This window comes from Diabrotica undecimpunctata, chromosome 3 (assembly GCF_040954645.1).
Source record: "Diabrotica undecimpunctata isolate CICGRU chromosome 3, icDiaUnde3, whole genome shotgun sequence".
Classification (NCBI taxonomy): domain Eukaryota; kingdom Metazoa; phylum Arthropoda; class Insecta; order Coleoptera; family Chrysomelidae; genus Diabrotica; species Diabrotica undecimpunctata.
The window spans coordinates 144,080,528-144,106,122 of NC_092805.1; the positions used below are offsets into that span (position 1 = coordinate 144,080,528).

Below are 25,595 nucleotides of genomic sequence, written 5' to 3' on the forward strand. Positions count from 1 at the left end.
TGCCACATTCTTAGGAGCTGAAATCGGTTTCTATGAATAATTTTCCGAACCATACAATTTTTGTAGAAATTTTTGTCAGTGCTCCAGTATTTGTCTATAGAAGGCAGCCTCACAAGTCCCATATAACCCACAAGGCCAATAAACTGTATCAATTCTTTTCTGTTGGTTGAAATCCATCGATGTAGTCTAGTTTCGTTACTGATATCAATATCGCACAAAATCTGGGTGGCATATAAGTTAGTTTAATTAACCATTTCATCTATAACTTCATCGTCAAATCAGGAAAAAATTTTTATAAGAGCTGCAGCGTAATTTGCGTGTAATCCAGCTTCCGCAGAATAGTTGAAATCTTGTGATTGACAATAGGTTTTTTTCATGAGAGTTGGTCGTATCCATCAGCAGAATTTTCCTGGCTTTGCTGATCTTTATTTTGCTCAGATGATAATATGCTTTGTTGCCTTTGTGATTTGTTTGATTGTAACTTGAAAAAAGTCATCTAATTCTTCCTAGTGCCAGTCTCTATTGGAAACAAAGTGCTGAGATAAAGATGGGCAACTTACACAGTGGGAAGATAGATATTAAAAAGGGTGTACGACAGGGATGCGTCCTCTCGCCGCTCCTGTTCAATATATACTCTGAACAAATCTTCAGAGAAGCACTGGGAGAAGTTTCGGAGGGTATCAAAGTAAACGGATAGGTAATCAATAATATTAGATATGCTGACGACACAGTTATTATCGCAAATGACTGCAACGAGCTTCAAAAACTCATGCAAAGCATACACAGTCAAGAATATGGTTTAGAACTCAATACAACCAAAACTAAATGCATGCTCATCAGCAACACACAACAACCTCCGATGCAATTGACATTAAACAACCGAAAAATAGAACAAGTGGAGACATACACATACCTTGAAACCACAGTCAACACAAAATGGGACCAGTCAACAGAAATAAGATTACGAATTGAAAAAGCGCGAAACGCGTTCAACAATATGAAAAAGTGGTTCACAAGCAAAATCTCAATGGAACTAAAATTAAGACTGGTCAAGTGTTATGTCTTCCCGGTCTTGTTCTATGGAGCAGAGGCATGGACCACAACGGAAGCCACCCTGAAGAAACTAGAATCCTTTGAGCTGTGGATATATCGCCGTATTCTTCGGATATCCTGGACAGACCACATCAATAACGTGGAAGTAATGCAGAGAATAGGCAAAAGCAAAGAAATAATCTTCACCGTAAAGAAACGGAAGCTTGAGTACTTCGGACATGTCATGAGATGCATAACCTGCGACAACGGTTCGGACTAACATCGACCGAACTGTTCAGAGGTGCCGTAAACAAAGTCAAAATAGCCTTGTTAATAGCCAACGTCTGAAACGGATAGGGCAAAGGAAGAAGAATTCTTCCTAGGAACTAGCATTGTTCGATTCCAAAGGCTGTAGTTGAACAATCTTTTTTGAATTTTCACCCGAATAGTGTATTTCATTGGAATTGCTATCCCGGCTCGAAAGTGACTTAAAACAGCATGGCTCATTACCAATTTCTCTTTTTGCAACAAGGGGATTTAGCTTTCTACGTTTATTTTTCAAATCATTTTCTACTTCCGCTTCTGAACCATCGGAGCTATATGAAATTTCTACATCGCTGGATGGTAAGAATAGAGGGTTTAGGTCAGAATTAAAGGAACTGAAATTAGATTCCTCACCTGAAAAAAAAAACAAAATTTTTTGTAACTGTAAAACTCTCAAAAATTTTCATGGGTACTAACCTAGGGTAAATTGTGCAATTTGCAATTTATTTAAATTTTGCAATAGATTGTTTTTGTTTTACTTCATTAATTTTTATTTATATTGACGACTGACGATTTATATAATTTTAGTAAATTGTATTAGTTATTGTTTTTTTTTTCTGACTCTGTGAGCTTTGCCTATAAATCTTTCTATATATCTATATTGTCTGTACACCTTCCAATCATAATAAAGCGCATTTCTATTCTATTCTACTAATAAATAAAAGTGTATTTTTCAGATCATTATCTTGCTTATTGTGTACGTAGTTCAAACAGTAATCCTATGCAATTTATGAAAATTATATCTTACCTGAACATTCAGTGCTTTCCAAAACCATACGAACCATCACTTTACCACGACTTCCCATTTTATTTCAAGAAATAATAATTGTTTTTACTATTATCTAACTCTAAAAATAACACGATCACGTTCCACGTTGTCTTAGTAACAATCAAACCTCTACTGATGAAATATTAGTCAAAGCAACCACTCGGCGGAATAATACACGACAAGTCTCATCATGAATAGAACGAACGCCCGAACGACCGCTTGGCACCACGGGAATACGTATGTCGTCTACGCCCTGGCGGTCGTCTTCGACCGCTAACATATTTTTTCAAAAATTGGGACTAATAAATAAAATTGGTAAAACATTAGTAATGGAAGTATTTTAGTTGGTTGCCAGATGCACTTTTTTAACTTGGTACCATGGACTTTTTTAAACATTTTTTTGTGGCAGTCAACCTGTTAAAAGCTTTTTGACGTGTAATTTGTGAAATTTCGGTCACGAATAACTTCAAAAATATTGACTTTTCGAAAAAACTCTAAAAAAAAAACATTTTTGTCTAAAATTCACTGTTTTACCGACTACCATGTTTTTTCTAATAAAATTTGACCATCCACGAGTTAGGTTGGCATAGGGTAGATTTTAATCTTTGAGCTATTTTTTACCTACTATTCAAATTTCAAGCAAATCGATGCATATAAAAAAATCAGGGGTTTTCTACTATTTTTACCGTCATATTCTGCACTATAAATACTTTTCCTTTCAATAAACGCCTCAAAAAGTTAAAAAATATTTCTATAACCAAAAATTGTTTTATAAAGTTACGGTTATTTATAAATTATAAATTAGAATAACTTTTAAACTGGTACTCTTAGGCAAAAGTTTTACTGTTACTCCTATCAATAAGAATTAAATAAAAAATTAAAATTTTTTGAGATATATATTTTTATAACTCTTGCATATTTGTAATGTAAGTAGTAATTACATACAAATTAAAAAAATATATTAAAATCCATCAACTAAAACCCGATATACAGAAACTTACATTACTTTGAAGTTCATTCACATTTTTAAATGCTTCAATTTTTAGTTTTCCCGTAACATGGTCTGATTTACCTTTATTTTAGCCTTATTTTTAGCACTCACAGATAATGCTGTTAAAGTTTAATCATATTCCTACTTTATACCTAATCGTCCTAGAATAACTTCGTTTTTTTTTAATTCGTGGAAAACTATTAGTTTTTTAAATATGAAAAAATATTTCGTTTACCAACATTAGTTTAACTCTTTCATAGTCAGTGTGAAGTATAATTCCCACCATACAATATAACATCTACAGTTAGTGTACATCGATTTTCCCACCGTTTGAGGCTGCTACTACCTGGAGTGGTATCAGTTAACCTATAAAAATCACTTTAAAGCTGACGTACAGATATTTATATTACCATTTATACTCATGTTTAAATGTACGCTGTTTTGACGGTTTTTTTTTGTGCGGTTATGTTCTAGTTGTGACTACATAATTATTTACACAAAAACTAAGGTGAGTGCTAAGGATTTAAATATTTTTCTATTCTTTTGACTTTTATACAGATATTCATATAAAAACAATGATAATAGAACGTATTTCATATAAATATCTAGATCTATATTTATTTGTAAGTGGGCTATATACTTCCCACCTCCGATCTTCGTTGTTCATCTGAGGCTGCATTAGCTTATTTATATTCTTGACCTGACAATGAGGAACATTCAGAAGAAGACGCAGATGAAGGTGCTTTCGAAGGACTTAAAAATTTGGAAAACAACTGTTCAAATTCTTCTGTTGTGAATACAGCCTGTTTGAAATCTTCATATGCTCAATATTCAGGTACTTCTTCTCTCGCTACATCTCCGTTACATTTTTAACCATCTGTATCAGAAGATAAAGAAGATAAAGAAAATGATGAGGAATAGGATCAAAACACAGATTTCTTTGACAACTTTGCACTTGAATTTTTCTAACATGCCAATTTTGCATACGATTTTAACATTAAAGACAAAGAAATCGATTATTTCATCAAAATTTTTGATTTAAATAGTCTTGATACGATAGTTTATCCGACTAATCTATATGCAGAGCAGAATTTTCCTAGAAGGGCTAATAAGACAAAACAACCCAGTCCATCTAATAATTGGCAACATACAAAACTAGAGAAAATAAAGGCTCTAATTAGAGTAGTGATTATAATAGAAATACATACACGTACTCAGCTTTTCAATTACTGGTCCACTGATCCATATTTAGGCGTATCAGCAGCTTCGCAAGTATTTGGATCTAAGAGATACAGAAAACTAATTGAAAATTTACTGCAAACTGCATAAGGTAAGAACACTTGTGGAAAAACTAAATAGTACAATCCAATCTACGTATAACCACTCATCTTACTTAGCTGTTGATGAATCGATAATAGCGTTTAAGGGCAGATCATCACTCAAACAATACATGCCCAGGAAGCCTGTCAAACGAGGCTATAAGGTATGGCGTTTGGCAGACTCAATTACAGGCGATATATACAAATTCCATATTTACACTGGAAAGTCGGCAGACCTTGACGGAGAAAAAAAACTAGGTGAAAAGGTTGTTATAAACCTTGCGAACTGTCTAAAAAACAAGGGATGTTTGATAGCCTTTGATAATTTCTTTACGTCCTTTCCTCCTATGGAAAAGTTATTGAGTGATCAGATTTATGCTGATGTACGGTGAGATCACACAGAAAGTGATTACCAGATATGTATAAAAGTAAAACGAAGATGTACCGTGGAGAATTTATAGCTGCAATAAAGTGGATGGATAATAAATCAGTCAACATCTTAAGCAACTGTTTCTCTCCACAGATACAGATTTTGTTAGTCGTTAAAGTAAAGATGGCCTCTACAACAAATGTGTCATGCCCTAAATGTGTACGCGTTTATAATTAGATAATGGGCGGTGTCGATAAGTTTGACCAATATCCCGAAAGATACTCAATTGGACGAAGATCTGCCAAATGGTAGTTCAGAATATTCTAATATTTAGTCGATATATCTATAGTCAATTCCTTCATACTAATGAAGATAAGTAGACGGAAGAAACTCGACCAATTATCATTTCGCGTAAATTTAGCAAGACAGTTGATTTCAGACTTTACTTTAGGGAAACGTAGAAATAAATTCGTAATATTTTTAGCAAATAAACGTTTAGTTCCAAATGAAGTGAGATTAGCGGAAGTTGGTAGAAACAAGGAGAAAAATTACAGGCGGTGTAGGATGTGCAGTACTATACAAAATGAGAAAGGGACTCAGCATATCTGCACCTACTGCAATCTTCCATTATGCATAACACCCAGTTTTAAGGAATTTCATGGTCAAAGAGATGTATTTACTCGTTTATGCATACATATTGTAGATTTTATAAGTTCTAAATAAAGTAAAATTAGTTTGAAATGTACCTTTTCTTTAATTTACATTTTTCGCGTATGGACACTGGGAAGTATTATTCCCACCACCCTAATAAAATAAGGAGGGGGACAAAATATTTTTTGACATCATGAATCATTAGGGGTAGTTATATACTTGTTATCCAGTCAAAAAAAATTGTTTAAAATTATTTAATTTGTTCACACCCATGAAATGGTTAACAGTTAAAAGATTAAAAGAAGTTTTCACCTTTCATATGGTACCAGTACCAGTAGAATTACCATATTTTCATAATTTTATTTCTTATATTATTACAAGAAAATTACCTCTAGGATAAACAATTTAAATAACCTTTTTTAACGACAATTACAGTTAGGTACTATCCCAAACCACTTAATATTTATTCGTTCACTATCGGTATCAAAATTTCATTACAAAATTTTTATGATATGAATGATAAATCACCAACATATTTAAATTTGCCGTTTTAACCTTTTAAAGTTGGTATTTTATTTTTAGCAACTTCTAAAATTAAGTTGTTAAAAATAAAACATCAAATTCGAATTCTTTTTTAAATATATATTTATCCCACCAGACTGAAAGTTCTTGACCTCAACTGATTATTTTTTTATATTTTTAGAACACAATATCTAGGTACCTGGTATCTAACTGACGATTCCTGGTATGTACATTAGAGATGGAGTTGTTAATAAATTGATGTACTATATTAGTAATTGATGTTTTCTCTGTAATCGTTTTCTACATCTATTTTTGTAATTTTTTTTACAATCTACACATATTTGTGATTTTGTAACGATACGATACGACATTTTTCATTTAAATTTAGAAATTTATTTATTTGTTTTTGTGGAAAGTATGATATGATATTTTCAAAATGTTTTTATAAAGCAATTGCTAAAAAAAAATTCTTTAACTTAATTTAAACATCTGTACGCCTGGAATAATAATTGTACACTGAACTTGACCTATTGGGAGTTATATAGTACATTTAAAATTAGAAGAATACATTGATAATAAGTTGCCAGTCAAATATTTTTAATAGAATAATTAATAGTAATTAATTTTTGAACAAAACTTGAAATTGAAAAATATCAAACTGAAGCTAATTTTTTCCTTAATATGATGACATAAGGTTGCCTGCGAAAAAAAATGGTTGCAAACTAGGGTTGTCAGCTGCGAAAAACGAAAGATATTGCAAGATAAAGTAAAATAGAGTTAGCGCACAACGACACTAATTTGACAAGTAAGAGTATGTATATTGTTACTAGCTGACCCGGCCACGCTTTGCTGTGGCTTGGTTATTATACGACTAATATTATGTTCAATTTATTTAAAAGAGTTAAGTAAATATCAAGAAATCCGTGATGACATCCCCGATATATCCAGATAATTTAAAAATTCTTTTGGATAATTTACGACTTTGTCTTCATTAACAATACTGTCGACTGATTTAAAACATACCAGATCATCTGGTAACAACTATTGAATCTTTAATTTAATTTCGTTAACGTCAACATTTTTCGCCGCCAAAATTACGCGCTCAATGAGCATTTGATGATTTAAGTAATTATTCAGGATAGCCCAGAAGACATTTACAATTAATTTATGTTTGGTCTTAACAAAAGTGCAGAAATTATCTAAAAGTTTGATGCATTGTGTATTTGGATGCAGGTTCATTTTACCGTTTCCAATATTTAGCAAATGTTTGAAAAATATTTGCGCCGATAGACCATTTTGTACTTGTACTCTTATCTTAATTGTCAATCGAACTGTTTTCGCCATAAAAATGATTGTGACAGTAATTTCAGCAAATACCTGAATAGCAGACTAATGACAGGTAATATAATTTGTATCAAAAATACTTAAGCTCTTATTAGACGGACTCGTAGCTTTGTTTACAAATTAAACAGTTTATTGTACTTTCGCAGTTTAGAGTATGTACAGTTCCACAAAAAGATCTCTTGTAGTTCTTAATTTCGGTAAAGTTAGTAAGGAAGTGTTTAAACTTACTTAAGCGATCTTGTCAACTCTAGAAGTACTTCAAGCTGGGTATTGAGGCGTCAAAAGTTGTGTTTTCTTAAGTAAAAATTTCATTTTCGTTTTTCGTGCCGGCCTGGCCGCCATGTCAAGAAACTTAATGAAAAGTAAACACTGAGGTTCGTTATAAAGTTTAAATGGAGCTTTTAAGGTTTTTACCACTTAAGGGCTCGTTTATTTTTAGATTTTGTATCTTTAGTGTTTGCAATAATACCGTAAGATCAGAAAATATCAAGTGATACTGTATGCAAGTATTTTTTTGTGGCATGCTTAACAGATATTCTTTAGATGGGATTAAAATATAATTTATTTTAATTAATTTTTTTTTTGGCGTTAGGTTCAAGACCTATTTAGCCAGACAATTGGTTGAATAGCGACTTTTTTTACACAAATAATACACGCAACGGTTAAAGGTAAATGATATAAAACGGAAGACAATGGGAAATACTACAATTAACGTCCTACCATTTCGGATTCACACAACACTGAAAAGGGCAGTTCAGATTTTCTGTTTGTTCAAAATTCCCATAAAATCGATCTAATAGTTGGATTTTGACTACCTAAATAGAGAATAGAAGCAACGTTCTGCGACAGTATGATTTTTTGTTGGGCGATGACTTGAAATAAAAAATTTATGGCTTCTTGATTATACTGACATTGAAACATCCAGTGGTTAAGGTCGTCATAACTGTCATTACATTCACATGTATCAGTTTCGAAAAGTTTTATTTTATATAGGTAAGCGTTTACTGTAACATGTCCAAAAATGCATCTAATGTACACAGTCTAAATTTTCCAAGAGATGGAATTTCTGTCATTTTGGGAGTAGATGGAAGAGTTGGATATATACTAGAGTATGTATTTTTTCTAGTGTTAATAAAAGATTGCCACTCAATTTCCCAATTAAGCCTAACATGTTTCTTTCTAGCTGAAACTAAATACCACTTGGGCAACTATTTGTATTCTATACCCACTAAAGTAGCGTCTTTAGCCAAATGGTCTACTTTTGCATTGCCTGGAGTTTTAATTAATTTTAAAATAACATTTTACATTTTCTTTTTACTTTTCGTTTTCCAATCCAAAATGGTTTAAAAAAACGGTGTTGGTATATACTGACTGATAACCTCCTTTAATGAGAGTTCTGTTTAGAGAGGTATTTGCTATTTACTATACCATTATTATTATTAAAGTACGTAGTTTTCTCGTTAAATTCTAACGCATGAGCTTACTTTTTCATTGTTAGTTTTGCCAATTTAACTAACTTAAGTCGAATTCCAAAGTATACCACATAGTGCAGTTGTTTTAACACTGCCATAGGCTGCTTTGAATTCGATGAAGGGATGGTGTATATCTGCATTATATTCTAGTGACTTTTCTTCTAAAAATTGCCGATGTGCGTGTATTTGATGTATAGTTGACTTTCCGGGAATGAATCCGTATTAGTTATGTCCAATAAAATGGCTGCAATAATATATAATAATAAAGCGTCCAATAAAATCTCTGCCTTCTACAATTTACATAACAAGCAGACGATGAATGACGAATGATTTCACTTCAAGGCTTCTTACCCAGTTGCTCTGATGAGTCATGCAAGGACGAAATACATATAAGCGAATTATAGAAGCACTATGCGTGAAATCAAATCTTAACTGTCTTTTTTATATCTTTATTTACTCGTATTTTGAGTATTAGAAGCCAGTTCGTAAAAGGTTCTTGTTTAGATGAATCTATATAATGTGGAATGCAATTTTAGACTCCCCATGCCGGTGCATTCATCGTCTGCTTGCTTTGTAAATTGTAAAAGGCACAGATTTAGGTAAGTATCTCAATTTTGGTTTCGATCAAGTACAAATCTTTGGATTTTTATCTTTTGTATTATTCTTACATGTCGCCGTATGTGTCTTTAGGAAGTTACAGTAGACTCCCTCTATAACGAGAACTGAAATGGCAGACTAATTACCTCGTTATAAGCCGATCTCGTTATATCAGACAACAATAATAATGTGCTTACATATGAATATGTAGTTTCCTAAAACATTAACTTCCTATAGTGAAGCCATTAGGAGCAATATAAGATGCTAAATATTGTTTGAATGGCGTTTTTGAAAAAAAGTTGGTTACTTTTATTGTCAATGAAATACATTAAAACAAAAAAAGAAATGTTTACTTTTATTGTCAATAATATACGTTAAAACAAAAATCTGTACTTACACTTTTTTCCAACTGCATAATGTATAAAGCATATTTTCAAGGATACCATAAACTTTTGCTTCTGCAGTTTTAAGAATTCCGTAATTTTTGACTGCTTTAAATTGTCTAGTGTCATTTTATCTATAATGTTTTCTAAAGACGTGAAACAGTTGTGCGCTTCGTCATTTGCGTTTTGTCTTTGGATAAAGTTTCTTACAACGTTTAAAGCACTTTCCACATCTTGTCTATTAGGACCTTCTTGCGTAGATTCACCGCGATATCTTCTTAATCTTCATCACTTTCATCACTGACGATAACGCGGTCCGCCGGCGGATTGATTACTTCCGCAATAATTTCACTATCCATCGGAAGATCACAAACAATGATGTCATCATCAATGGCAATTAATTCAGCAAACTCGTCGTCATTGTTCAGTTGGGTTAGTTCTTGAGCTTGCTGTTGTAATCTCAACCATTCAGCTACAGGATATTCATCTTCTTTGTTTTCTACCTCAGTCTCTGTCCACCCCGCATGACCGAAACATTTTCTGATGTTTTTTTTTTATCTACGAGTGTCCATGCTTTGTGGATGAAATTTATGGCATCTAATAAAATAACAGGGGATTCACTACGGTTTTCCACATTATATAGGATCCGCATAACTAAAAGTTTTCTGTAGGGAACTTTAAGGGACCTTATGATCCCTGATCCATCGGTTGCAGCACAGATGTGCAATTTGGGGGTAAAAAAGAAGTTGAATGTTTTTTAAATCGTTAACTTTCGGATGGGCTGTACAATTGTCAACAATTAAAAGGATTTTTCGATCTCCCAACTCTCTGTCCCACTTCAAAAGTTCTCCACTAAAAATCTCTACTGTCATCCACGATTTTTTATTAAATTTATATGTGACAGGAAGCCGATTCACACCTCTGAAACATCGTGGTTTTGAGATTTCCTAATGACGAGTAACTTCCTTTTTTCGTAACGGGCATGTTGGCACACGCGAGTATAGTTACCCCTTCTTTTCTTTTTATAACTTGCCACCTATACAATGTTCATTTTTGAATTTGAGGGTCTTATCTGAAGTAAGTTTAAAAAAAGTCCCAGCTCTTCGGCATTGAAAATATTATCGTCACTATAATTTTGTCTTATGTGTAGTAGGAAGTGTAGAAGGAAGATCGAAAACATCAACATGTAAGTATTTACGAATATAAAATTCGATGGGAAAGAACACTTCATGGAGAAACGTGAAGAACAGAGACGATGTTCAGGAGAAAATTGTAGTCAATACATTACTCACATATTATGGAAATTTTTACTGTAATATTGTGTAAAAATTGTTTTATACAGTATCATAATAAATAAACTTATTTTTATTAGATCCAAACAAAAATATTCTTCTTCTTCTTGATGTGCCTATCCGTTACGAATGTTGGTGGTCATCATGGCAATATTTATCTTATCTGCAGCAGCGCGGAAAAGCTGCACAGGTGTTGTAATGAACCAGATTCTGAGGTTCTTTAACCAAGATGTTCTTCTTCTTCTTCCTGGACCTCGTTTTCCAAATATTTTTCCTTGCAGGATGGTTTCAAGGAGAGCATATCTGGATTCATTTCGCATAATATGTCCGAAGAACTGTAACTTTCGAAATTTGATGGTAGTCAGTACCTCTTGATTCTTATTCATTCTTCTGAGGACCTCCTCATTTGTGACTCGGCCAGTCCACGGGATCTTAAGCATTCTCCGATATAGCCACATCTCAAATGCTTAGTTTTCTGCACATATCTTAGTTCAAGATCCACGATTCAACACGATTTGTATCAAGAGAGAGCTTGTCACTCTTGAAGAAGGCCCCCATCCGATTGAAGGTGGATCTAGCTTCTCCGATGCGTGCTCTAATCTCCTGGTTGTTGGTCCATTCTTCATTTCTTATGGTACCGAGGTAGTTGTAGTGCGTCACTCTTTCTACAGGGGATTGGTTGACGTAGAGTTGACCTTCTGTTATCCTTTTCTTGCTTATTATCATAAGCTTTGTCTTCTTAACATTTATATTGAGTCCATATTGTTGACTGTAATACGTGATTTTGTTCATAAAGACTTGCAGGTCTTCTAAGTTTGTCCGCAAATGCTATGGTGTCATCTGCATATCTGATGTTGTTTAGCCGGTAACCATTTGATAGAATACCTTTTTCAGTTTCGTGCAAAGCTTCGATAAATATTCTTTCAGAGTACAGATTGAAGATTAGAGGAGACAAAATACAGCCTTGCTTCACTCCACGCATGATTTTCACATAGTCAGTGTGTTCACCTTTAACTCTGAGATTTGCTGTCTGATTCTAGTAAAGATTTCTAATTATTTTCAGATCTTGGTTGTTAATTCCTGTTTCTTTCATCAAACGATCAAGCGCTTTCTCATGATCAACCAGACAAGCGTATACGTCGCAGTTGACGTCTCTGAATCTCTGGAATAAGACTTGTACTGAGAACAAAGCTTCTCTAGTACCAACAGCATTTGTGAACCCGAACTGGTTGGGAGAAATTTGACTTTCACACAGCTTGTAGATTCTCTTATGAATTATCTTTAGGAACAATTTTAGGAGATGACTCATGAGGCTTATAATACGGTAATCTTCGCATTTTTTGACTCCTGGTTTTTTTGGAAGTTTAATAAAGTCAGAATAAAAATATTAACCTTCATAATGGTTTTTAGCTCATTCATACATACTTGCAATTATGATAAAACTAACGATCATTGATATATTATAGGACGAGTCAAAATTTAAAAATAAATTCAAATATATAAAACAATTTTATGAATATTTTCATATTAAGAACAATATTACTAATAATTATTATATTTTGAAATATGAAAAAAAAAATTTGGGTTAATGGATTAAAATATCTCGGCTCCTATGAGACTAGATCAATGCATAATATAAACTGGCATGTTCGTATCGTAATACGTTGCAAATATTTGCAAAAGAGCAATTCTAAAAATAATACACTTTTTGAGAGATTATATTATATACTGATAAAAAAGTCGGAGGTTAATATACCTGAAACAAATATATAATACATCGATAGCTTCCGACGAAAAAAATGAGACCCCGACGAGATTACTACGACAATGGTAACTGGGTCAACGTGTTTACGGTAACTAAGGGCTAATGACACACATTTTGTGAAAGGTTCAAGCAAAAATATGCTTCTTAAAGTATTTAATAACACTTGAAAATTTAAGAATTTTGATCGGTTTTTTTAATTGTTTAAACAAATTATGAATCAATTTCAGTTTGCTGGTCTAAAAGCCTATCCGCTATGTTTTTAAATAGCAATAAAATTTACAATAATCATTGTCGAATGTCCTAAAGCTACGTAAAAAAAGACGATTTATCCGTTTTTTTTTATATAAAATCATTATTTTAACAATATTCCACCACTTTAAATTCCACCATAAAAAGTGGACGAGATTAATAATTATCGTGTGCTTCATCCCATAAATCAAGCAAACTTTCCATAAGCTGTTACGAATGACACTGAGCTTTTTCTAATTTTATTGAATTAATAAAATATCTTATAATGATTAAATAATATTTCCTCTTTCTTATCGACACTAATCTTTAACTGATCAGGGACTGGCCTAATCTAATAATTTGCATCCTTCGCTGAAACGGTGACGTTCACGTAATTTCAAAGAGGTTTATGATGAAAACTCCAAAATAAATGTTTATTTTTATTACACGATGTTTGCAGGACGCAAATGGGAAATAAACATTATTAAATATTTGTTGTAGAAACACTCTATTAGGATATTTGATCTATAAACATATAGTTTAATTCATTATTTTCTAATTAGAAGTATAATTTTTAGAGGATTAAAAATCTATGGACAATATAGCTGTCATAGAGATGGGAATCCCGAACTTTTATACCTCATAAATAATAAATTGTTCTACGTATTCGGTCCGTATGGTACGGGTACCCCGAAACGATGCCAGCGTGCCTATCGGCGAAATATGACAATTGGATGTATCTTTTTAAGCATAAATTTTATCAAAAATGGGTGTAAATACATGTTGCGTATTTAATTGTGCTAATAATAGCAAAAAATGTGAATGTAGTTTTTATAGGTTTCCAAAGATTACATATAAATTAGAGAAAAGGAGAAGATTGATTCGTACTATTAATATGAAAAAGTAAATACATATCACATAACTTCATTTTTCTTATCTTCATTATTGACATTAAACCAACAATATGTTTGCATATTTCGCTTTTGTTATAAACACATGTACAACATGTCTTAATCCCTAGGCAAGTATCATCAAGCTAGAATAAGAAATTGAAATACTTTTTACATGATTTTTCTACTTTTATGCATATATATATATATATATATATATATATATATATATATATATATATATATATATATGAAGTAGCAAGAAGTCCAGAGACCTCTCTCTGATAGCAAATTACGTGAACCGCAAATTCAAAGCCCCTTACTTACTCGAAACACGTGTAGAGCAATGGTGGAGTTCCTATTGAAATGAAATGCAATCTTTTACTTTCATTTAAACGTCTTTCTCTACGTAAAGAGCGAAAAAGATAGTATTTTTCAAAGGTGAATCGTAGATGCATGTCGAAGTAAAAGGATACTTCTAGCGTCGTTAAGACTCTAGTAAGGGGCTTTGAATTTGCTGTTCACCTAATTTGCTATCAGAGAGAGGTCTCTGGACTTCTTGCTACTTCATATAGATGTCGCTGCTAGCGTACCTGGCTGTTATTTTGGTTATAATGACCAAATACTAGACTGCATTTCATTTCAGTTGAACTTCCACTTCATGTATATATTTAATTTAAATAATATACCTTTAGTGATGTTTCATAAGGCTTCAAGCTAGTTGCAGCCTGTCTGATGACTTGAGCTGTTATTTCATAACTTTTACTATTATTGTTTTTAATTACACGCTCTTCCACAAGAATCATAAAAACTTTTATTTAAAAAATCCTTCATAAAAGGTATATATATATATATATATATATATATATATATATATATATATAGATACTAAAATTGCCCTTTCGGGTTACATCACAGAACGTTTTCGGATTAACAAGTCCATTATCAGTGCAATTGCCAGGTGTACATAAGTGAAGCCACTAAATATGTGGGTAAAAACCTTTGAATTGTTGTTAACTTTGTTAACTAATAAATATCTGTTGATAAATTTAAATGATGTTTTAGTTTTAAACATATTTACATCGTGGCAACGCAAGACTCTCAGGGGTTGCTAAACTCAAGAGAAAGTGCCTCTATGTGTCCTCGATAGCAGGAGTTGCTATTAAGGTATAATTAGTTTAGTGCTAATAAAAATTTTTATTAGCACTTTATGTGTAGAATGAACCGTTCTCTCAAAAACAACGCTTAAAGCGACCGGCGGTTTCGAACACAAAATCAATTTTAAATAAAATTCGGATCAACTCGACGGTAAAAATTCGATTACTTTTGATCAGAGTGTCCTATCTACAAAAATCTAAACTCATTTTAAAGGTGAAGAGCTTTTGTATGGAATCTATATATTTTTCCGCAAATGATGTCAGTTTTTATAAAGGTGTTAAATAAAAGTTGCGCGATTTTTGTCATTTTTTTATGATTTTCATGAGATCCATTAAATTTATTAAAGTTTGTTTAGCAGAAAATGGTTGATTTCAATTAGTGCGGTCGTAAATATTATTAAATTTAACTGACTTGGCCCATTGTTAAGACCTTGTACCTTAGGTAAACCATTGTTACCTGAAACCGGGCCTTTTATACTATTATCGGTTAACCCAGGATGTTTATACTCCATACTAATTGAAGTCAACTATTTACTATTAAACAAACCTTACTTCCATTGACCAGTCGCTATATCATTTCCATTGCTAGAGCCTAATCTTCAAGATCTATAACATGAAATAAACTTAAACACTTAAATTCCACTACAATCGGTTAATGAAATTGACAAATTTTATTGATTCTATTGAGAATCGTAAAAAATGACAAAAATCGCGCAACGTTTATTTATTGAACAGATTTATAGATACTGACTTAATTTATCATCATTATTGGTGCTACAGCCCTATAAAAGAGCCTCGACCTTCCCAAGTCTATTACGCCAGTCAGTTCTATCCATTGCCAACTGTTGCCAGTTTGCTGCGCCTATTTGTCTACCATCCTCATCTACACCATCCCTCCATCTGAGTTTTGGTCTACCCCTTTTTCTACTTCCCACAGGTTGTGACATAAGGATTCTTCTAGGAGGGTTGTTCTGCTGTGATCTTGCCAGATGTCCTGCCCATCTTAGTCTTCCTATTTTTATAAAGGGTACTACGTCCTTACCACCAAATATATGTTTATATCTGTGATATATCTCGTAGTTGTACCTCCTTCTCCAAACACCATTTTCACAGATGCCACCAAATATTCTTCTCAGGATCCTTCGTTCAAATATAAGCAGGAGATTTTCATCTGCCTTGGAAATGGTCCATACCTCCGACCCATATGTCAACACTGGTTGTATAAGGGTTTTGTATATGGTTATTTTTGTTTTTTGGCTTAAGTTTCTGCTTCTCATATGTCTACTTAGTCCAAAATAGCATTTGTTTGCTAGAATTATTCTTCGCTTGATTTCTTCCGTCATGACGTTTTCCTTGGTGATCAGGGAGCCTAAGTATGTGAATTTGTCCACCACTTCAAAGGTAGAATTATCAACCGTGAATTGGTGGCCGATGTTTCTGGCTCTATTGTTGGGTGTTGATGCCATTAACTTAGTTTTATTTTCATTTACTTGCAGGCCCATATTTTTTGAGGCGTGTGACAAGGTGGTATACATTTCTTCTAGCTTGCGTGTTGTGCGAGCAACTAGATCAACATCATCTGCATATGCCAAAATTTGGGATGATTTATTAAAAATGTTTCCTCTGCTGTCTATTTGGGCATCCCTGACCGCCTTTTCCAAAGCTATGTGGAAAAGGAGACACGCCAGCGCATCTCCCAGTCGCAGCCCAACATGCGTTTCAAATGCCTGTGATTGTTCGCCCTGTATTTGGACTTTGCAAACAATTTTACGCATTGTAGCCTTAACCAACCTTATCAGTTTATCGGGGATGTGGAATTCATCCATGGCTTCATACAATTTATTTCTTAGGACACTATCATAGGCCGATTTAAAATCTACGAAAAGATGGTATGTGTTGATATTAAATTCATTGGTTTTTTCCAGTATTTGCCTTAGCACAAAGATCTGGTCTGTTGTTGATCGACCAGGCCTAAAACCACTTTGATATTCGCCAAGAAGCTTCTCTGAATATTCACTCAGGCGACCATATAAAATACTTGAAAATATTTTGTATGCTGTATTAAGGAGGGTTATTCCCCTATAGTTTCTACATTCTAATTCATCGCCCTTTTTGTGTAGCGGGCAAACGATCCCAATACACCACTCTTCTGGGATTTGTTCCTCATTCCAGGCTCTCACTGACTTAATTTACGACAAAATATAAACCCGCAATCTTTCCCTTTAAAACGCCTTTTTATTTTTGTCGATAGGACACTCTGATCAAAAGATATCGAATTTTTACTGCCGCTGATAAATGTTTATTTAATTTTGATTTCGCGCGTGTAACCAACATTCAACATCGCCGGTCGCTTTAAGCGTTTTTTCTGAGAGAATGGTTCATTCTACAAAAAACAGTGCTAATAAATATTTTTGTTCAGAATTATCTCGCTACGTTTTTTATTTAAAACATTTTTTTCTACGAAGTACAGATTCTTGGTAAATTGTCTCACCCCCTGCGGGGGGAGGGGGAGGTTTAGGGGGAAGTTGGAGGTAGAAGTGGTAAACTTTTTGTATTAGTTTTGTGGTCCCAAAATTGACCTTCTAAGCAAAATTCAGCTTGTTTGTATCATTTGTAGAGGTCAAAACGTAGTGCTATCTACTTTAGATGACAGAAAATAAAGACCACTGTGTATCTTTGAACTGCGTAGAGCCAGCTGAAATAATTGAAAACAAATATATTTTCAAAAAACAAATTTCCTAATTCGTTTTATAGAGGACGGCCAATGCAGCCATTTGTGCTGTCTAGTACATTACAGACATTTCAGACATTACAGTTTCTGGAAGATCTGAAGGAAAGCACAGAAGGCATAAAGATAAATGGACAAATAATTAATAACATAAGGTATGCTGATGACACTGTGATTCTAGCAAGTAGCATGAAGGAACTGAGTTGCCTAATGAGTAAGATACAAAAAAACAAGTGCACAACTCAGACTAAATATCACAAAAACCAAATGGATGTTAGTAAGCAAAACCCAACAACCACCACAGCAACTGATATTGGGCGATGAAAGAATTGAACACGTGGATTCGTACATCTACTTGGGAACAACAGTTAACTCAAATTGGGATCAAGCGAAGGAAATACGTATAAGAGTAGAAAAGGCAAGAGCATCGTTCACTAGCATGAAGCAAATTTTCACCTCTAAAAGCCTCACCCTACCTCTCAAAATTCGACTTCTGAAATGTTATGTATTCCCGGTTTTGTTATATGGAATGGAGGCGTGGACAATGACCGCAACATTGATGAAAAAAGTAGAGGCCTTCGAAATGTGGGCTTACCGACGTATATTACGTATATCCTGGACTGAGCACGTGACCAACGAAGAGGTACTACGCCGGATAGGTAAAGAGAGAGAGGTAGGAATAAGTATAAAGAAAAGAAAGTTGGAATACTTGGGTCACGTTATGAGACATAATAAATATAGAGTACTACAACTGATCGTCCAAGGGAAAATAGACAGCAGAAAGGGTCCAGGGAGGAGAAGACACTCGTGGCTCCAAAACTTGCGGCAATGGTTCGGATTGTCATCTGCTGAACTATTCAGATCTGCCGCAAACAAAGTCAGAATAGCCATGTTGATTGCCAACGTTCGGAACGGACAAGGCACATGAAGAAGAAGAAGGAAGATCTGTTATGTATATTTGTTAAATAATGCAAAAAATATAATCATTCGTAATCATATAAACTGCCATATTCTCGTGTTTAGTAAACTAAATAAATTAAAAATTGCACCACGATTGGCACGTTATTAATTCCGTTAATATATATTATATAATTCCAATTGTTTAAACACGATCAAAGTCTTATTAAAAGTTATCATGTTTGTTATCCCAATAACTTATCTTATTTGTAATTTGTACCCATCAGTGAAAAATACCAGGTATAAATATATCACCCATCTCTAACCTACCGCAAAATAGTATTTGTATAGGTTTTTGATTTCGGAATTGAATGATGCAATTTTTAGCCGGCTGAACATCACTGTAATAAATATAGAAAATTAAATAATAGTATTTTATCATTATACATAATGATGAAACGGCTAATTGAAATTTATAGTCAACTGCAAAAGTTTTAGAAATACTTTTACGTCAGTACAAACAGTTTAAACGTAAATCCAGAATAAAAGTTTTTTAATGTCGATGGGGAATACTGGAAAAATATTCATTTTTTTTTTATAAAATAAATACGTTTTATAAAATCCCTAAGACAAAAATTCCCAGAGGCTTTACAGCAAAATATAAAATAAAAAGGAAATATGTATAACAACTTTTCTTTTTTTGTTATTGTTATATTTCTTTATTAAAAAGAGATTTAAAAACCTTTGTTAGGACATATAAAACTTAGTGTATAAAAGTATAAAAAATAAGTATAAAAAGTAGTGGAAATGACTGAAGAATTAGTTAAACGGGAACTTTACAATTAATGTAGATTAACTTACTACAAGGGTTATGTACTCATATCTTTTTTCACAATTTTTAGTTGTAGTTAGGTCTTGACGTTGGATGGTATATTTTTTTATGTATTGACTCTGCTAATACTTGGAAAGACATGTTGCTGGATACATTGTTTCCTTTTAGTTAATTCAAGTTTTAATACGTAAAATGCTTTTAAAGATCTGGCTACACGCACGTTATACTTAAGACTCAATGATAATGGTCTGATAGAATCGATAACCTTTTTTTTATTATATATAACCGTTTTTTTATTATATCTAAATATACCTATTACAGAAATAAAAAGACCTACAACTACAATAATGATAATGGATTTGGGAACTGTCTTAATGGACCTACTAGATCCAGACAAAGAAATAAAACGAAGAATAGCGATGACTAAAACTACTTTTATGAAAATAAAGACATTTTTTTTTTGTCGACTCGGATAGCCAAGCGGGCTGGGCGGCTGGCCTCTCCTTCGCTTCACTGCGACTGCGAGAGATGTCAGTTCGATCCCCAGCTCGGTGACAGAAAACAAAAAGGCTAACGCAGCAGTTTAAAATTCTAAAATGGATCTGCGGCTTAGTCTAGAATATGCTGGTATCTGATCGGCCTATGGTGGAGCAGTACGGCAAGAGATAAGGGCTTGCGGCTCGGTGATACTGCTCCATAGATCCCTACCGGAAGGGCGTGTGCCGCCTAAATACCGGGTATATAGAGAGAAGACATTTTTTTTGCAATATTCATCTCAGTTTAGAACTAAGACAAAGAATGGTTAAGTGCTATATTTGATCTGTACTTTTGTATGGAGCAGACGTGTGGACACTGAAAGTATCAAGTATGAACAGAATTGAAGCATTTTAAATTTAGATTCATAGATGGGTGCTAAAGATACCTGGGACAGCAAGAAAAACTCATGAGGAAGTACTAAGGAGGGTCAACAAAGATAGATAATTGCTAAAGACTGTTAAACGCCAAAAAAGTGGCTTATCTGGGACATATATTGAAATCGATATGGATTACTAAAACTGATCCTTAAAGGCAAAATAGAATGCCTTAGAGGTGTAGGAAGAAAACATAGTTACAAAACATTCGTGAATGAGCTTATATATATCAAATGCAGGACAATTATTCCATGTGGCAGAAGATCCAGAAGCCTTCGCAATGGCGATCGCCAACGTCGGATAACTCTGATATAGCATGTGAAGAAGAAGAAGGAATCACAGAACATTGAGGTAATATATGGAAATGCAGGAAATAGGGTTAACTGATGTGTTTCGTTACAGAAAGGTTACAATGAAATTCAAAGGAAAATTCTGTCAAAGTTGAAATAAAAAAAAAATACGTGGATTAGTGGTGGTTAGAAAGATGGATATAATTAAAAAAATTGTTAGTCCAAATCTATCCCAAATGATATTCCCTTAATATAAAGGATTGTTGAATGGCAAGTCCCTGAAAGGAGTAGGGTAGGGAGGCAAAAAATCTTTGCGGGGGTTAGATATGATAAATACCAGAAGCTTATCGACAAATCCAATTAGGAAAGCTCTTTTATTAATAAAGGTAAAATTCGTGATGCTTATAAACTGACTTTTTTTTATTTGGTCTGAAGAAAATTCATTAAAAAAATAATGGAAACGGCCATAATATATTTTACTATATATAAAAAAGAAAACAAAACGAACAGCAGGATTTATAGATACCTACCGGTAGCGAAGAAAATGAGCAAACAGAAAACCTTTGCTATGTAGACGACAAAATCTTGATCTCATAAGATATCGAAGATCACCTACAGCGACTGGTACATACATTCAAAACCATGACATTTGCCTCACAATATGACAATATCTACTTATTACCTTATTCGAGGTCGAAATCTATGATGGTGGCAAGAGAACCCACATAATGCAAAATAATAATTAACGAGGGGTTTTAAAGACATTTAAGACCAACATGTCTTACCAACAGGTCAACAGAACGACCATTTAAAAGGTGACGAACAGTCTAAACCCTAATATAAAAGGAAGAAGACAATGAGTAAGTTTTAGGAGGAAATAATATAATACTGATACAACAAAATGTTATCTAATACCACAGGGCCAAGCTTTTTCATAGAAGGTCCAGCAGTGGCAATACAATGTGTCTTATTTCCAATTAATATAATCTTAAAACAAAGACTAGATAAATATGTATGCGGGTCTGAAGATAGATATATTTAGGATCCTCAATTATTGGCTGGGAATCCTTGAAAATGGCATGATTATAAATCAGTAAATAGCTAAGCAGATATGATAACCAGCATCCCGTGGAATCTATAAAAATAGGGTCCATAGTGACTAGATATAAAAACATATTTCCTAAAAATGACAGATGGAAGAGGTAATAAATTTAATAAATACATTCGGTAATGAAAATGGCTCACCAAGAAGTCATCTATTGTTATCCTATATAATAGTTTGGAAGTATTTGTTGTGTTTAACTTATGAATATGTTTACTTGATGTTATAGACAACCATCTACTCTACAATAAACTCTTCAATAATTTATATTATCTCTATTAGGTACCTACTATCTTCTTGAAAAGTGAGAAAACTCATTAAACGCAAAAGATGACATACAAAATTTAAAGATAGTTGATTATAAACTTGGCTCCTCTAAATTTACGGTTTTACAAATAGTTGAGGAGAATTAATTTTACAAAGACACAAAAATAAAATTTAGAATTTTCCAAAAAGAAAATTTATTCAGATGCACTTGTAACAACGTTTCAGTGTCAACGCACACTATTACTTATATAATATATTGAATCTAATGTTTAAAAATATGTGCTTACAATGCCGGCGTAGTACAAAGATCTGAAAACAAAATCAAACAGAAAAGTTCATTGATCAGAAGTGGATTGATTATGTATGTTTGCAAAATTTCATACTTTACAGCCAAAAAAAATAATACCAAGAAATCTCCTCATTTCCTAGAAACATAAAATGCCAAGTATCACTTAAATTGTAAATTGTTTTTAGAAGTTGTTAGTGTTTTGTAATAAAAGGTTAAATAACTAATCAACCGTTTTATCACAATTTCTGCATCAGCGCGAAAATAAATTTATAACCAAACATACAAACAATTTGACAACGCTGAGCGCATATATGTATCTATCAACAGATTTAGCGGACCACGTGGTGATTAGCACGTGGTGTTAAATAAGTACTTACATGTAATATGAGAAAACAAACGAAAAGAACTGCACTGCAGTTTATCACAAACTGTCTTTATCACTTTCAAAATTTATTATACCTACTAAATCGACCGATCAAGTCGGCGACGAGTGAACGACTACGACTACTATGAAATGCGGAAAAAGCGGCAACCAACTTTGCAACATAATTTATATTATGTGTTTACTCGCGGAGCTTGGATTCTGACAGTGCAATCACTTGTTTGTATGTGTGTGAGAGAGATCGACCAGTGGCGCCTTATATGTATATACTTATTATAGGTAATAATATATATATATATATATATATATATATATATATATATATATATATATATATATATATATATATATACAGTGTGTCAATTTTAAAACTTACAATGGGCTATATCTCACGAACAAAAAGCTGATACCGAAAAATGCTTGAAACCGTTTCTAGGATAGTAAGGGGGAATTAAAATGACATAATGATTATATAGGGTGAAGCAATAATAGTGAAACTTTGGCTTAAATGGAAAATTTAATAGGGTTTTTCTTGAACAACGAATTTGTTAAAAATGTCAATTAAGTAAATGTTCAAAGTGGGTTCCGTTGTTAATTTTTTCTCGCAATTCCCCAAGTGACGCAAGTTGAGTTTCATAAACATCTGACTTGAGGTAACCCCATAGAACAAAGTCAGGTGGCGGTAAATCTGGTGACCTCGGTGGCCACTCAATAGAACCTCTCCTTCCAATCTATTTGTTCGGATAATTAGTATCCAACCAGTGCCTAATTGGAGCTGAATAGTGAGAAGGTGCTCCGTTTTGTACGGGTGAAACTTATGTAATTTCAACACCTTTCTAACCGACTCACTTGAAAGTCCTGTCATTACAGATACTTGACGTGTTGATGCAGTAGGCTATATTGCAAAGTTTCCAAGGACCTCAATTTGGGATGCTTTATTCGGTAATCTTGGGGCATTCCTTTTTTATGTTGCACTGATCCAGTTTCTCTAAACTGTTCAACTAAATCGCGGACGTACACGTGACTTACATTTTTGTCTGGATGTCTTTTATGAAATATTTGAGCTGTTCGTAAATAACACTGGTTGTGGGAGGCAAATATGAAAATGATCTCCACGCGTTCAGGTTTACTGCAAACCATCGTGACAACTACAGCTGAATGACAGTACCGATCGTACAAATGATGAAAACTAATAACATTTAAAATTCTCAAATAAATCAAAAATTATTGAATCTGACAAAACCCAAAAAACAGATGTTTTCAACTTGTTTTGCAAAACGTCAAATTAAGTTTTTATTAAAAAAAAACAAAAATTCCGACGGGCACTTTTCATTAAAAATGATAGTCCATGAAATAGCATTACAAATACAAAAGTCATAGTAATCCTGCTAATATTAAGACCCTGTATAATTATTAAACAATAATTATACAGGGTCATGAACAGAATCAACAAACACGTCATTAAATTTTCCATTCAAGCCAAAGTTTCAAAATGATTGCTTCACCCTGTATAATTATTATTTGTACCATTGGGTAGAATCTTTTATAGTCTTTTCAGTGATTGTATCAGAAGTAGGGGTTTACAATTTAAACTTTTTTGGTTGTGGTGGGTGGGGCCTAGGGGGTTCATGGGGCTGAGTTCTCTTTCATGTCATTTTAGTTCCTCCTTACTATCCTAGAAACGGTTTCAAGAATTTTTCGTCAATTTTTATCAGCTTTTGTTCGTCAGATATAGTAGCCCATTGTAAGTTTTAAAATGACACACACACACACACACACACACACACATATATATATATATATATATATATATATATATATATATATATATATATATATATATATAGGATCCATATTTTTCTTACGGAAACCAATCAATTTTGTTTAATAAGTTTATATGCCACCAACTATGTAGGTCACATGCCAACATTAATACCACCATTGGTGGGAGGGATACCTATTATATTTTCCGCTTATACATTATTATTGAATACTAAAACCACCATATTACCGGTAAGAAAATCGCTCGTAAAACTATAGAAGATTAATTCATCTTAGTTAAATATTGCATTTATATGGGATTAAGCTACAATTGACTCGAATAATACTTACATTTTTAACTACAAAAAATTTGACATCTCGACGTTCACTATAGAAATCGTTCTCAAAACAGATTATTTATAATGTTGTTAAAAAGATGCAAATAACGTATAATAGCAATAGTTGTTTACGGGTCATTTCACAAAATTGAAAATTGGCACACTTATCTGCGGTCTTATTGCCAACGGCCCCTAAAAAGATTTGAGATTATCTTCAACGCTATCCTAAATGAGATTATGGATCTCTGTCAAAAAATTTACTAATTAGTTTCAAAGCTAGAGCTGCCCCCTAGCTTTACTATCATTTCATCACTAGGACAGTCAGATTAGACGAAAAAAAGATCTAACCTTGCATGACGAGTTGCCGCAACGCATGAGTTCGATCCCCAGCACCGAAAGTTTTAATTTCTAATTCTAATTATTATACCAGCCGGCACCGTGTTTTGGAGGCACGTAAAGCCGTCAGTCCCGACTACGTAATTGGTCGTTAAGTCATATTAGAGACGATTGCCCAACTGAGAACAGTAACAGCAGACCTTGGCCAGAAGGTCACACGAACTTTACTTTAGTGGCAATAAGTAGATAACTCTAACTAGAACACATTGCAAATAATAAACACCTTCTTTGGACATTATTTATAAATATATTTAATAATACACATGGGTGCAAGGGGATGAAGATCAATAATATTC

At 33.3% G+C, this 25,595-nt stretch overlaps 1 protein-coding gene across 3 annotated transcripts in view; it reads right to left on the bottom strand.

The window, feature by feature from the left end:
• The window catches only part of LOC140437504 (homocysteine S-methyltransferase-like), a 151,413-nt gene extending 128,456 nt beyond the window's left edge, over window positions 1-22,957 (bottom strand). For 2 of the 3 annotated variants that reach the window (XM_072527071.1, XM_072527068.1), the window contains exon 1: window positions 22,800-22,957. The gene's annotated coding sequence lies outside the window, so the exon portion shown is untranslated. The remainder of the gene's footprint in view (window positions 1-22,799) is intronic. The other variant, XM_072527069.1, reaches the window with a different exon arrangement.
• Window positions 22,958-25,595: the final 2,638 nt, after the last annotated feature.